Source organism: Muntiacus reevesi, chromosome 22 (assembly GCF_963930625.1).
Source record: "Muntiacus reevesi chromosome 22, mMunRee1.1, whole genome shotgun sequence".
Taxonomy (NCBI): Eukaryota; Metazoa; Chordata; class Mammalia; order Artiodactyla; family Cervidae; genus Muntiacus; species Muntiacus reevesi.
In genome coordinates this window covers 12172492-12188399 of record NC_089270.1, presented here as the reverse complement: position 1 = coordinate 12188399, position 15908 = coordinate 12172492, and the positions used below count along the sequence as shown (strand labels likewise).

General features: G+C 40.9%; 1 protein-coding gene across 3 annotated transcripts in view; it reads left to right on the top strand.

The window, feature by feature from the left end:
- The window catches only part of STX18 (syntaxin 18), a 110060-nt gene that overhangs the window by 30544 nt on the left and 63608 nt on the right, over positions 1-15908 (top strand). Inside the window, exons 1-2 of one of the 3 annotated variants that reach the window (XM_065913904.1) lie at positions 11186-11304; positions 13869-14005. The exons of 1 other annotated variant lie outside the window; for it this stretch is intronic. The gene's annotated coding sequence lies outside the window, so the exon portion shown is untranslated. Of the gene's footprint in view, positions 1-11179; positions 11305-13868; positions 14006-15908 lie in introns of those variants that run through there. One more of the 3 variants, XM_065913903.1, reaches the window with a different exon arrangement.

Sequence of the window (15908 nt, the reverse complement as noted above, 5' to 3'; positions counted from 1 at the left end):
TAATATTCCAGAATTTCATCTGTGGATTACTTAAATATGTCATCTAGAAACTCACTTTAAAATACATCAGTGACAAAACAGCCAGCCATAGATGTTATGCCTGCCCACCTACCTAAAAATTCTACTGATCTCCCGGTGGATTCAGATGCTTCCCAGAATACTCAGCTCACAAATGTGCCTCAAATGTAGTAAGGCAAACCCAGTTCAGTATAATGAGGAAATATTAATTTGCTGACTATTTGCCCTGTGATATGCTTATTATTCATTATTAAATGGTTGTGGTGGATGCCTGGTTTGTTTGGGTTTTTTTCTTGGTCCCCAAACCACTCTTCTATCAACAATAGCACCTTCCTCCTTTTGGAAGCTGATCCTGCCTCTGATTTCAGACGTAGCTTCAGCAGAAGCTGCTGTACTTGCATGTAACATCCTCCACCCTTCAGGTCACACACCATAGGCAGGGATCAGGCTCCAGTCAGGACAAGAAGAGTCATTCCCTGAGATTTCCTGGGCTTCCCTGGTGGCTCAGTGGTAAAAAAATCCGCCTGCCGTGCAGGAGATGCAGGTTCAATCCTTGGGTCGGGAAGATCCCCCTGGAGAAGGAAATGGCAACCCACTCCAGTATTCTTGCCTGGGAAATCCCGCGGACAGAGGAATCTGGCGGGCTGCAGTCCCTGGGGTCGCAAAGAGTCAGACACGAATGAGCGATTAAAACAGCAACAAACATTTCCTAAAAATTGGATTTTGAGAAAAGAGTCATTCTTTGTCCAGAGGCCTGAATTTTAACAAATAAAAGAGCTGTTGACCATGTTCCCATTGCTGAGCTGCAATGAGAGAATTAAAGCTGAAATACAGAGAGAAAAAAGGCGCTAGAAATCAAGGGAGCTTTCGAGGGATTTTTTTAAATTAAGAAACTAATTTATTTTTAATTGAAGTATAGTTTACTTATTAATTTCAGATATACAACATAGTGATTTGACATCTTTATAGATTCCACAACATACAAAGTTTTTATAGTACAATTGACTGTATTCCCTGTCCTGTACATTGCATCCCCTGACTTCTTTATTTTATACTTGGTAGGTAGTTTGTACCTCTCAATCTCCCTCACCTATTTCACCCCTACCCGCCTCCTTTCCTCTGGCAATCACTAGCTTGTTCTCTGTATCTGTAAGTCTGTTTCTTTTTTATCATATTTGTTTGTTTTATTTTTTAGATTCCACCTATAAGTGGAAACATTCAGTATTTGTTTTTCTCTGTCAGACTTATTTCACTTAGCATGACATACCCTTTAGGTCCATCTGTGTTGTCACAGATGGCAAGATTTCGTTCTTTTTTATAACTGAGTAATATTCCATTGTGTGTAGGTATGTATCACATCTTTATTTATTCATCTGTTGATGGGTACACTTAGGTTGCTTCCATGTCTTGACTGTTATAAATAATGCTGCAGTGAACATTGGGGCGTATATCTTTTTGAATTAGTGTTTTTGTTTTCTTTGGATAAATACCCAGAAGTCAATTGTTGGAGTGTATGGTAGTTTTATTTTTAATTTTTTGAGGAACTTCCATACTGTTTTTCACACTGACTGCACCAATTTACATCCCCATCAGAAGTGCGTGAAGGTTCCCTTTTCTCCACATCTTTATGGACACTTGTTATTTCTTTGTCTTTTTGATGACAGTCATTTTGACTGGTGTGAGGTGACATCTTACTGGGGTTTGCTTGTCATTTCCCTGATAATGAGCATCATTCCATCCCCAAACAGAAGAATGCACATTCCTTTCAAGTGCCCACGAAACCTTCCCCAGGATAGATCACGTGTTAGGCCACAGAAGTCTCAATAAATTTAAGAAGAAAGGATCTGTTTCAAGCATTTTTCTGACCACAATGGCATGAAACTAGAAATCAGCTATAGGAAGACAATTGTAATAAACACAAATACATGGAGACTAAACAACATGCTACTAAAAGCACCAGTGAGTCAACAAAAAAATCTAAGAGGAGGCCAAAGAATAGCTTGAGGCCAATGAAAGTAGAAACACAGCTTTCCAAAATCTGTGGGATGCAGTAAAGGCAGTTCTAAGAGGGAAGTTTATAGCAATACAGGCCTTATTTCAAGAAACAAGAAAAGTCTCAAATGCACAACCTAATTTTACACCTAGAGGGACTAGAAAAAGAATGAAGTAAACCCCGAGTCTGTAGAAGGAAAGAAATAACAAAGATCACAGCAGAAATAAATGAAATAGACACTGAAACAAACAATAGAAAAGATTGGTGAAATTATGAGCTGTTTGTTTTTTTTTTTTAAAGATAAGCAGAATGGATAAACAGACTCACAGAGAAGTTTTTAAATACTTCCTTCCAGTTGTCTCAGAGGGCCGGCTGTATCTTTGCCCTTCCCACGTCTTGACATCAAACTGCTGTCCTTAACTGGTGGCCGTTTAGCCTCCTGGGGATATGTGGCCATGTCTAGAGACAGTGCTTGTGGGGGATGCTGCTGAACTATCCTACAATGGACAGGACAGCTCCTACTCCCCAAATAATTTCCCTACAACAAAGAGTTATCCGGTTCAAAATGTCAGTAGGGCTTAGGCTGATAAACCCTGAATTTTAATCCTTCTTTCAAACATGTTGAAGAACACTGGTATCCATTCAGTCCCCACTCCCCATTTTGGAACGCTAGCTAGAACTAGTTTCTGTTCAAGAGACCCGTAGCTAATCTAGGGGTATACTTGAACTAATTGTGGGTGTTGTTTGTTTATTGCTACACATTTTAGTACCAGATTTAAGATTTTTCTGCACATAGGTGACCTGATGAACCCTATCACTCAGATTTAGGGGGACTGTTGGTTCACCTACCACAAGGGTTCAGATGGACACTTACAGCCTCTCTTGTGTACCCAAGCAACATATATTCTAAACTTGAAAAACTTGATGCATAACCTATTCATATAAATTGCTGCTAGGATTGCTTCAAAATTATGCTGTCCTCCCTAAGACTTCTTTTGAGATTTATATTCAGCCCATGTAAGGGATGAAATGTCCATCTTTAGGAATAACTATGTGGAACAAAACACTGTCTTGTGAGGGCCTTGGTCGTGCTTGGCGAGCACAGGGAGCCACAGCGTCTGTATGAACACGGGCTGGGCAGGCAAAGTCCCCTCTGAAGCTGTTGGGCAGGAAGGTACCTCTGATGCATCTTCAGACGCATACAGGAGTTTCTCAATGACAAGTCGATGAAAAGAATGTTAGTAATGACTTCACAGCGAGACTTTGAGATGTTAAGCACAGTCCTCCAGTTCATCTTGTAGATTAGGAATCACATTTAATATTTCTTACGTTTTTCACTAAATCTTTCTTTGACTAATGCCTTCTAAACACCGTGACTGGGAACTCAGCCTCTGTGTCTTTCTCCTTGGCCTCCCTTGTCACTCTGGTTAAGCTGGAGTTGAACTGCAAGAGCATTTTGTGAGGCGAGTTTCTCTGTCTCTCTCCCTCTCCTACTCCTCCTGGCACATAGTCGACTCATTAAATGTTTGTTCGAAGAACAATGCATGTGTGTTTTTGAATTCTACTAACTTCTAAATTTTTATTTCCAGCTCAGTCATCTCTTCAAACACTGCGTTGTACTGTCTACTTGACATGTTTGCTCAGAGGTTCAATAGGCGCTTGGTGTCCTTGCTTTTCATCGCAAATGCTAGGTCTACTCCTGTCTTAGGGTCTTTGTTACTTGTTCGCTCTACTTGTAATGCTTTCCCCCAGAATATCTGTCTGGATAACTCTTAGCTCCTCTCCTTTAAGCATGTCCTTATATGTCATCTTGTCAATGAGGCCATACTAACCCCTCTATTTAAAAATTATAATTCACCTCTTCCCCCACACTCTACCTAGATTTCCCTTCCTTTACTCTACTTTTTCTTATCTTTCCCCATAACACTCATCACCATCTGATATACTTTATTGGGGCTTCCCAGGTGGCTCAGGGGTAAAGAATTTGCCTGCCAGTACAGGAGACGAGGGTTTGATCCCTGGGTCTGGAAGATCCCCTGGAGAAGGAAATGGCAACCCACTCTCGCCTTCTTGCCTGGGAAATCCCAAGGACAGAGGAGCCGGGCGTGCTGCAGTCCATGGGGTTGCAAATGAGTTGGACACTACTCAGTGACTGAACAACAAATATACTTTATTGACAGACTAATTTTTTATGTTATTTTTTAATGTATTTATTATATTTATTATCTGTTGAGAATCTGGCTCAATTGTAAGCAGAGCCAAGATCGTCCAGACTGGGATCTTTTGACTCCCAAGTTTAATTCAGTTTTTGTTACAAACCAGCTTCTTTGTTTTGACTTCAGAACGCCCTGATATTTCTGGTCTCCTGCAGTGCTGGGCTTAGTCTTTGTTTCAAACTAATTAACTTTGTATATGTGCTGTCCTGTGCTTATTCGCTCAGTCGTGTCCGACTCTTTGCGACCCCACGGGCTGTAGCCCGCCAGGCTCCTCTGTCCATGGGACTCTCCAGGCAGGAACACTGGAGTGGGTTGCCATGCCCTCCTTCAGGGATCTTCCCAACCCGGGGATCAAACCCAGGTCTCCCACACTGCTGGCAGATTCTTTACCATTTGAGCCACCAGGGAAGCCTATATAACCTACATAATTAAAGTGATGGTTTGTTTCTGACTGCAACACCAAAACCTCTTGAATTTTCACTGAATTTGGACACTATGTTTAGAATGATCTAAAGGGAAATACAGGCTACGTAGCATAAATGAGAGATGAGAATGTGCAGTCCAAAGAGGCAGTTTTCTTCTAGAGCCGGTTCAGTGGGGAATGGAGAGACCCAGATGACAGACTCGCAAGACACCATGAACATACAGAAAACAAAAACAAAGACAACTGTGGTTCAGGATTTGAGCCCCAAGTTGAAAGTCCTGGAAGCAGGTGTTTTTCACTTGAGCATTTCTACGTCTTATAGTCTAGACGGCATGTCAGCTGTGACACATTTATTTGATGGTTATTCATAGTTCTCCTAAGCAGACGTGGGAGGCCAGCTTGTATTTAAATAAAAAAACACCCCCCATTTGGACTTTCACCTCTGTGTTTGGATGGCCAAAGTCGTTTGTTCTGTGGTCGGCTCTCTGGCATGGAGGCTGATAGACGGTAAGTGCGCAGCAAATACGGAATGCTTACTCTGGGGACTGGAGCTAGGAGAGTCTGTGTATCTTTCTAGTTGGCTTCTTTTTTTCTTAATTTTAGTTTAATGTTAACATGCAATAAATTTGACTTTTCTACTGTTCAGTTCTGTGAGTTTTGATACACATATGCATATGTGTACCAACATAAATGTATGTATACATACATATATATTCTCTTTTGGTATAACCGTTTTAGTCAGAATACAGAACTGCTACCTCTAAAGTCTCCCTCATGTTATCCCTTTGTAGCCAACCCCCTCCACCCATAACCGGTTCTTTCTTGCCATAGTTTTGGTTTTTTGAGAGTTTTATGTAAAAGGAGTCATGTAGTAGGTAATCCTTTGATACTGATTTCTTTTCTCAAGTACAAAGCCTTCAATCTTAGTATAAAGCCTTTGAGATTCATTTAAGATGGGTGTTTATTAATAGTTCCTTCTTTATTGCTGGGTAGTAGTACTTGGAGGTACCGTGATTCTTCTTAAGGACATTTAGGTTGTTTCCAGTTTTTTGGCAATTATGAGTAGAGCTGCTGCATATTTGTGGACAGGTTTTTGTGTGAGAACAGATTTTTGTTTCTCTAGGGCCAATGGCCAGGAGTGGGACTGCTAGGTCATGTGATAACTATATGTTATAAAAACTGCATGTGTACAAAGGTTCTTAGCAGCATTATTCATAATGAGGAAAAAGTGAAAATAGCCCAAATGTCCATCAACTTGAGGAATGGGTAAATAAAATCTGATGTATCTGTATAGTCAGTATTATTTAGCAGTAAAAAGAAATGTAGTGGTACTTATTGCAACAGGGATAAACCTTGAGAACATGCTAAATGGAAGAAACCAGTCACAAAGGACCTCTTGTTTTTTTATTCCGTTTCTATGAAATGTCCAGAAGAGAGATATCTGTAGAGACAGAAAGTAATATGGTTGCCTGGGGCTGGGAGGTTGGGTAGATATGGGAAGTGACTGCTGATGGACATGGCATCTTCGGAGAGATGAAAACATTCTAAAATTGATTGAAGTGATGGCTGCACAGCTTGTGGATATACTAGAAACCATTGAATAGCACACTTTAAATGAGTGAATTGTATACTTTATGAATTATATCTCAGTAAGGCTGTTTAATGGCAACCCACCCCAGTATTCCTGCAGAGGAATCCCATGGACAGAGTCTGAGCCTGGTGGGCTGTAGTCTGTGGGGTCGCCAAGAGTCAGACACGACTTAGCGACTGAGCACACAAGGCTGTTTAAAAAAATAATAAACTGCTAACTTCTTTTCCACAGTGGCTGTACATTTTTGCTTTCTCACCAGCAAAGCGTGGGAGGTCTAGGTGTTCACATAAACCTCACCAGCACTTGGTATTGTCAGTATTTTTTAACTACTTTTAATAGGTGTGTAGTGATATTTCACTACTCATTTGCATTTCCCTAGTTAATGATATGGAATAGTTTTCACATACCTATCTGCTTTCTTTAGTGAGGAATCTGCACATGTCTTTAGCTCATTTTATGATTGAGTTGTTTGTTTTCTTAGTGTGAAGATTGAGAGTTCTTGATATGTTCTGAATACAAGTCCTTTGTCAGATATGTGGCTTGCAAGTATTTTCTCTTCCTCTCCTGATTAGCTCGTCTTTTTACTCTCTTCAGTACTTCTTGATGAATTACAAGTTCTCAGGGTTTCATTGTCTGATTACTCCTGTATCCTCAGTGCTTAATACAGTATCTGGCATAAAACAGATATGCAGTTAATGTTTGATGGGTGAATGAATGTGTTCCCTCTTCTTACTGATTAGGAACAGCTTTATTTTTTTTTTTCTGAGAGATAATAATATATTAAAAGTAAACCTGATTAAAATATTTCCTTCCTATACATACTCTTTTTTTAAAACAAAATCTCTGATACAGATTGTAAACCCTGGCAGGACACAGCTTGATTCCTTGAACAGTTCCTCTTCTCCTCTGCCTCATAACCTTTACAGGTGCCGTTCCTTCTGTCTCGAGCACTTCTCCTCCCACTCTCTTTGCCAGGCTAATTTATTTCCTAGTTCAAGCATTGCCTTTGCTCATTCATTCTAGAGTCTGGGCATATAAGAATGAATAAGACAAATACAGTCCCGTATCCTCTTGAGGCTTATCTTTTATGGCAGAAACCTTCTCCCCCTTGCCCCAGTCTAGGTTGGGTGCCTCTGTTTCATAGTGTCCCTGTGTTTTTACTTCACAAAACTTTAATTATTTATAATTAAGTATGTTCACCATACCAGCCTGTAAACCAATGAACATTACATATTTTTGTTTCTTTGTCCCTTAAAAGAATTTTGGACAAAGCTAAGTAACTTTGTACATATATTTCAAGCTGATGTCTACACTTTTTTCTTTATAACTTTAAATAGCTGCAAAGGATATAATTTCGAGCATGCTATAAAACTTGACATTTTAAAGTTAAACTTTTGGTCACTCTTTTAAATGTATCCCATGGAATCTAAATACTATATATGATGCTCACCGTCATTTGTTGGAAAGAAAATCCCTAAAAATTCCTTTTTATAGTCATAAATTTTACAGTCTTTCTTTTTCTCTGTAAACTCCATTTCATTTCCCCCACGTAATATCCTATCCTTGGTTATTGCTGAAATTTTTTATTGCTCATTCTCTTCTACTTCTTTGCAAGAGAAATAGGTATGCAAGTAGAAATTTAATTTTTAAAGTATTTCCAGTGATAACCAAAAGGCTGTAATTGTTCTCTGTTGAATTATTCTGTATTTAGTTACTTTGGCAGTTATTATCAGTGTACATGTATTAAAACAAAAAAATATGTTATTTGACATGAAAAGACTCTTAAAGGAAACAGATTTTTTTTTAAACTGGATTATGTGCAAGTAGATGAATGTTACTTTTTTCTAAATCATAACAGTATTCCATATCAACTGCATTCTTAGTTTTCATTTCTTATGACATAAGAGGTGAGAAACCTTGGAAACCTTGTTTGCACACATAACAGACAAGAATGGAAGGAGTTTTGTGTTAGCACGGCCACTCCTCTCTGTTCTTTGAACTTCCTCTGCGTTACAAGCCCAAACTGTCATCAAAACTTTTAAAAATGATCTGCCAGATGACAACTGAGTTAGACCCTCCGTCCGTTTTGTTGAGTGGGGAATGTTGGAGCCCCCCACCCCACCCCACCAAGCTTGTGAAAGGGCTTGTTGTTCAGTCATTAGTGTCATTCCCAGGATTTCTAAGTGTCCCTTTGTTAGAGGTTTTTATGTCTAGGACTGTGCACCATAGTAAGCTTCAGGTATGGTGGAGCTCTGACTTTAGAAGCGGAAAAGGTGCTTGTGAAGGGCTTATGGAAAACTAGACCAGCAGGGTGTGGATCAGCAACAGATTCGCAGGAAGAGACACTTCAGAAAAGAGTATACACAGATGTTGAAGCTCTAGAAATTGACTTCCTTAAAATTATGTGTGCCTGATACACCTTAGCAGTCCATCCTGTGTTTCCTAGTATCCATCCCTCTGCCATGTGGACTATTGCTTCAGGATTCGTGAGGCAAAGAGCTGTGGGTTTTTGTCCCCAACCTCCATCTGCTCAACTCAGAACTCCTATCAAGAAGAACTTAATATATATTTTCTCACTGATCCAGGAAAAAAAATTTTTTTTCCATGTAAAATTTTTGTGTAAAATCTGAACTTGTTCATCTTTTACATTTTCTTTGAAAAGATACAAAGGGGAAAATGTTTTTATTCCTGAGTAGTACTATATGCTTTGGAGCTCATTTTTAATTTTAATTTTAATTAAAGAATAAAATGTTCTTTTACGTTCTTTTACAAGTAAAGTTTTTGACTCAGTAGCTGTCTTGCTAACAATGATTATACCACTTACCCTAAATTCTTTTTCTCTGTTTTCCCAATTACATTGCTGTTAAAAGGAACTTTTACTGTTTTTCAAGTAATAAGGTTCTGCTTGAATTCTCCACGGAAATAATTTTTTTTTTGGTACCTTTTATCCTAATGTAATTTTAAAAGCTTAGAAAAAATAATTGTCACTTGTTTTCTTTTTACCTGCAGTGGTTTTGAGGTATCTGGCAGATACTTTTAGGCATATTACACCTATAGGGCAATAGAGGTCTGTGTGCCTGCATCATATATATAGGCTGTATTGCTGCTAAGAAATATGAACCGCAGATTGGCAGCTTCGCCTTTCTGTTAATGTGCAGATGCTTAATGGTTAGTATCCTGGAGGTTTCTGCTTTTCTACAGAAAATCTAATACAGATTTTCGATTGCCTCTTAAAATGCTACACTCCTCCAGGAAGCCTTATCTTTGCTATAGCATCTGGTTTTCTGTGAAGTCATAATTTTGAATCAGAATTTCCAGCTGTTGGCATCTTGTTTTATGGAGCCTGAATTGAAAATCAAAAACTAGGTTATGTATTTAAATACCAGAAGTGAATGTTATCTTTCTTTTTCTAAAACAGTATGGCAATTGTATTTAAGTATTTCCAATTTGCAGCGTTATTGTTCGTGATTTGCTCCAAGAGAAACAAGATTGAACAACAGCTGAACAGCTTTCAGTGAGTAGGTTACGTTTTATTCTTCTCTCCGTGTCCCGTGAACCTACACACATGGTGTCTGCCCAAGGACAGATAAGAATTGCAAAACGTCGGCGCTCAGCAAGCACCTTGCAGATGGGTTAGTCTTGACTCTTTTCTGGATGAGGACACCGAGGTCTTATTTTGCCCTGTATATGGAAATGATCACTGACTTGAGGCAGAAGAAATCAAGTTTAATGGTGTTCAGATAATTGTGTTGTTTACTGTTTTAAAAAGCAGTCATTCTGAACAAGGGAACCACAGGAGGGGAGTGTCGGCAGGCCTGCTGGTGGACTGCTGTGTGCCTAGGACTGGGGTGCCGCGTGCGGCCAGTAACTCCTTTCCCTGTCTGGGAAACCATTTGGCAAGATGCGTCAGGATTTTAAAAGATTTTGTAACTGTCAAGCTCGTGATTCCTCTTTTAAGACTTTGTCTTAAGGAATTACAAAATCAAATAAAGATTCAGTGTACAAAAATAGCCTGGGATGGCTTAGCAGAAAGATGTTCTTTACAGCATAATTTATCCTGTGGGAAGTCAGAAGGAGCAGTTCAGTTATCCAGTGGTAGAGAAATAGATTATGGTAAATTTAAACAATGAAATGCTATATAGCCATCGAAGTAATTTTTAGATTTTTTAACTGTGTGGTAAAGTGCTTGTTGTAGTTCATTGAAAATCAGTAGAATATAAGATTGTATATATAATATGGTTCCTTACATAAAGGAAATTTGTGTATAAAATGGATCATATATCAGTGGTAAAAGAGTTTGTATTTCTAGGTGATGATGAGTTGTTTTATTTTCTTTTTATTTTGCTTATATCACAAATTCCATGATGAGCAGAGAATAAGATTATAAAAAAACAAGTTTAAAATGTAGTTGAAGAGGCAATTTTTTTTTTCAAATGCCAAGTGTTGGAAAAACCCACTTTAAAATCCCACTGAGGACAGGCTCACTGATACACAGTCCCTGGTGCTTGTGCTGTGTTTAGCACACACAGCAGTCCCACCCTCATCTCCGTGGCTGGAATCCTAATGGCAGGGGTAGTGACCCATCTGGAATGCGGGCAATGGGGTGGATTCCACAAGTAACTGCTGTTTTAATCAACAGTCATTTTATTTGGAAAAAATTTGAAAAGCTATTTCCCCTATCGAACGAACATTCCTTTATTCTTTTGTTAGCAAACGTTTTTGAGTGTCCACTAGTTAGCTCTTCTGACTTGAAGGTGACATTCTGCTGCTAGTGATTCTTTGCCCAGTGATTGTTGAAATTTTCCTAATTCTCTCTGCCAGAGTCTTGTGGTACACAGGTAACTTGACACAGTTCCTGTTCTTACCTGGTTCAGGTTTAATAATTAAATGGGGTTAGCTATTAAATAATGCATGTTTGTGGAGAAGCCAGTTAGTTTAATACCTGTGAACTTGAAAACACCGCTTCATAATCAGTGCAGGGCTCAGTGGGATCCATGTTGCTCTGGCTTTGTGTGCAGCATAGTCGAGCTGCAGAGCAAATTAAATGCTGTTTTTCTGAAAGGTAAGCTTTCCCAACGCATGGTATGGCTTTCTTTGCTTCCAAAATTCTTTGGAAAAAAATCTATGAATATTTTGAAGTCTTCGATTCCACTTTATAATTTAAAATTAATAATTTCTTACTACTGTAATTTCATACGTTTCATACTAACCCCCCTGGGGGGGGGGGAAAGGTATTTACTTACTTCAAATTTCTTATATTGATTTCAGTGGGTCTCATTCCACATTACAATTATGGCTTTCCAGTCCACAAGCTATGGCTTAGAGTTGCGTTTCACATTCGCGATGGGTTGTGCATTAATAAAGCTACTGTTTTTAATTTAAAAGAAAAGATCTCTTAAGGAAAGTTTGTTAGGCCCTGGGATAAGTTTTTTAGATGTTTGTTGTATGTAAGTTCATGACAGCCTCAAATTGTTATTCTCCTGCCAAGAAGTGGCACCTTTTTTTCCCCCTCATTTGCCTGTTCGGCCTAGTTGTCTACTTTGCCATATTTGCAGTAGCCAAGGAATTCTAGAGCTGGAATAGGCTGCCTAGGTGAGCTTTCTGTCCTTTGCAAAAATAACCTGAAGCCCTTTGATGAGTGTCTTTTCTTAAAGGCCTTCAGAGAAGGAAGTTTTGCAGTCTTTCCAGCGCTTTGTGTTTCTGATTGACCATTATCTTTCTCTCTCTCTCTCTTTTTTTTTAATCTGGTGTGAAACATAGATCTTTTTCTTTAAACTTAAGTTGTTTTGCTATTTGCCTCATATTTTGGAGTACTAATCTGTACCTGTATGGATATAAGCAAATTGTTCTTATTATCCTTCCTAGTTATTCTGACTGGCTGTATATTACTTGACTGTTTTGTCCTAACACAGCATTATGTACCAGTGAGCTGCTATCACAGAACTGTTCTTCTTGGAAAGGTTAGGAAGTCTTTGATAATAGATTGGGCCAATGATTTAAATAGTCCAGACACATAAACTTACATTTATTTAGCAATTTACTAGATGTTTGTGTGATTCCGGGACTATGTGCCAGTCATTGTACTGGGGGGACTGAAGATGCTGCCCACCCCCCTCCCCAAAAAAGGATGAGATTAAGTGCTTGAGAATACAGCAAGTCTAGTAGGGAGACCTTTCCAATATATAGGCAGTAATAGTATCATTCATTATTTGGGATTTATTGTTGTTAATGGGTTTATTTTCCAGTATTATTTTGCAGAGAAGTTGAAAAGTGGCTTCAGATCTATTTGCTTTTTGCCCCGCCCCCCAAACCCGGAAGTGTTTCCCTCCAGAGAAAAATCGTTCTAAAAAAGCTTGCAAATTTAGGGAAGATGTATATAAACAAGTTGTAAATTTATGTGGTGAGAACAATATGCACTGAGGTTCTAAGGAACAAGAATTCTCCTTTTATAGAAAAGAGTGATTAAGTTTGATTTTCCCAGTTCGCATTGTTACTGAAGTTTTATGTGCCTTATTTTAATTAGTAGAAGACATCTGTTCATTTACAGCAACTAGTGATCACACCTCTCTTTGATACATACCATAGACCCTCAAATGTGAACACTTAGGAATATATTTTTTCCTGACCATAGCATCAGTTCAGTTCAGACCATAGCATATTGTCTCCTTATGGTCTGGTGTCTTGGAAGATAAAGTTAGTCTTCGTTTAACTCAGCAGGCACAATACACATTTTGTTCTAGATGTAATAGATGTATCTCAGGAAGCTATGACAGGGTGATTCTGAGGGCCGGTGAACTCGTTTCTGATTGACAGATCTTACAAATTCTAGGGAGTATAGACGTAAGTTGAGAGCAAAGGTTCTGGAGCCACGTCATCCAGGTTTTAATCTTGTTATGCTTTATTAGCCTAGTGACCGTGGTCAGTGTTCAACCTTGCGGCCCCTCCTTTTCCTCATGTGTAAAATAGGGATAATACTACTCTTCACCTCATAGATTAAGGAGAATTAAGTGAGTTAATATCTGTAGAATAAAACCATGCCTGGTGCGGAGTTTATGAGCACTAGTGAGTGTGTGAATAGATGTTTTGATACTGGCGGATGTTTTTAAATTATAAGATGCCCTTTATAGGTACGGGGCCTGGTTGGCTGACGCTGCCTGAGTGAATGTCGATGTAGCTTTTTCTGGTTTTCCTTAGTCCTAGTCCCATCCCCGGCGGCCCCCAGTTTTTCTGCACTGATGGTTCATTATAAACATCTTAGAAACTGGAAGTCCATGCTCTTTATTGGCATATTGTGCAGTAATCCCGGGAATTCAGCCTGAGCCCCTGGGAGCTACATCAGAGGTCACGCTCTCCAAAAGCCACTCCGAGCTGGCCTCCTGGTGCAGGTACTGGGGGCAGGGGTTGGAGGAGTCTTGTCGTCCTTGTGGCTCCCCTGGCTCTGGGGAGCCTGAGGGGGTGCCAGGGCAGTGAGTGGTCCACTTGCACGTCTGTGATCATCCACTCCCCTAGCCACCTCCTCAGTCCTGTATCTGGGATGGCAGATACTGTCCTCAGAAACCGACACAGCCCTGCGCTGGCTCAACTGCTGGTTTTGTGGAATTCATTTCTGTGTATTGGTTCTTCCAGGGGCTGTTAGGTCCTCTCAGATACAGGCTACTTTGCCATGGCAATACGAGAGAATCTCAGCCCTGTTGGCTTACAGAAGTTCCTTCACTGGGCGTTCAAGGCCTTCCAGTCTTCCCATAGGACTTCGAATATGCCAGGTACTTTGCTGAGCAGAAAATAACTCATTTCACTCTCATATATGTGTGGTATGTACTAATACTCTTATTTTTCCCATTTTACAAAAGGAGAAACTGAGGCAAAGATAGGTTAAGTACTCTGCGCAGAGCCACCCAGCTGGTGGCTGTCAGAGCCGGCATTGAATGCAGGCAGTCTGCGTGCAGGCGCTGCTTCCCAGGCGCCCTCCTCCTCGCTGGCTCTCAGCCTGCTCGTCCGCTAGACTCCTCTGGAGAGCTCGCCAAGAGGCCGGGGGCAGAGAGAGATCTCGCCTGGCCCCGCCTGCTGCTGCTGCTGCTAAGTCACTTCCGTCGTGTCCGACTCCCTGCAGCCCTACCTGAGACCCAGTCAAGTCGTCCATCTTCTCCCGTTTTTAGAAAAAAAGATCACTCTCTCCCTGTTTTTGTAATCCACTAGAGTCTTTCCTTTCCCCCATTTCATGACGTGTAGACGGTAAAGAATCTGCCTGCAATGTGGGAGACCTGGGTTCGATCCCTGGGTCAGGAAGATCCCCTGGAGAAGGGAATGGCAGCCCACTCCAGTCTTCTTGCCTGGAGAATCCCCTGGATGGAGGAGCCTGGCGGGGCCACAGTCCGTGGGGTCACAAAGAGTCGGACACGACTGACTAACACGTAGTAGGGTTTTAATGGCCTTTTACAGTGAAGGGCATAGAGCGCTATGGTTTGATTCTGTAAGGCAGAGCCCACGGGGACAGGGACGTCCTTTCTTCCTGTGTGTATCTGGCCCGTGCCCAGCACAGCCTTATAGACACACACAGGCCTTGAGTGTTAATCCCTCAGTGGACGCTTCAACGCAGTGGTATCACTTCAGCACATCACTTTATTTATCACTGTTACCATATCAGGGAGATCACGGGATGTATGGAAAGAGCGTGGATAGTTAACTGGGCAGACCTAATTTGCCAGCTCCAGTATATCAGAGCCTCAGTTTTCTTACCTCTGAAATTGTAAAGGTGATGCTGTTAGAAGATGTCTGTAAAGATGAAATGAGGTGTGTGAGCAGGTCTGGGCTCTGTCTTGTGGGGCTGCACTGTGCTTAGTCGCTCAGCTGTGTCGACTCTGCGACCCCACGGACTGTAGCCCGCCAGGCTCCTGTGTCCATGGGATTCTCCAGGCAAGAAGACTGGAGCGGGCTGCCCTGCCCTCCTCCAGGGGATCTTCCCAACCCAGGGATCGAGCCCAGGTCTCCCGCATTGCAGGCAGGTTCTTTCCCATCTGAGCCACCAGGGAAGCCTGTAGTAGGAAATCAGAAATAAATGCTGAATTATTTCTTTGTAAAGTAAGCACAGTTTGAATATGAAAAATCACTCGAAAATGTGTTGTTCAGCTTTCCGTCAAATGCAAGAAGTCATGAAGTTTTTGGAGCTCAAATAGACCTTGGGGATCAGGGAATGCAGCCCCTTCGTTTGAAATACAAGTGAGGAAATGGAAGCGTGAGAAAGGGCTGGGCCACGGGCGCGCTGCGAGCCCACATGCAGTCTGCGTGTGGGCTGCTCGTCCTGCGCTGACGCTCAGGCAGCCGGTTGACAAGTGCCGTCTGACTGTGACTGTCTTCCTCTGGCTGTCCCCTGTGCGTGTCACAGAACTCTCAGAGCAACTCCACGGGCCCGCAGCGCCTGACCCCAGTGTAACGCTGTGCCTGTTGGATGAAGTCCTAAACAAGCCACCCTAGGTTATGGGGTTAAGGAGGTACAAGGAAAGAGTATGTATTTACCTTGATGTTTTTGAACAAGAAGGAGAAGCGTTAAAAATATACAAATAGTGAATGGCTGAAAGCCCATGAACCTCTTTACAGTTCCACTGTTTTCCAGGAAAATGGGGCTCTTTTATCTTTCCTCAATTCTTGCATGGATAAGGTTAATATTGG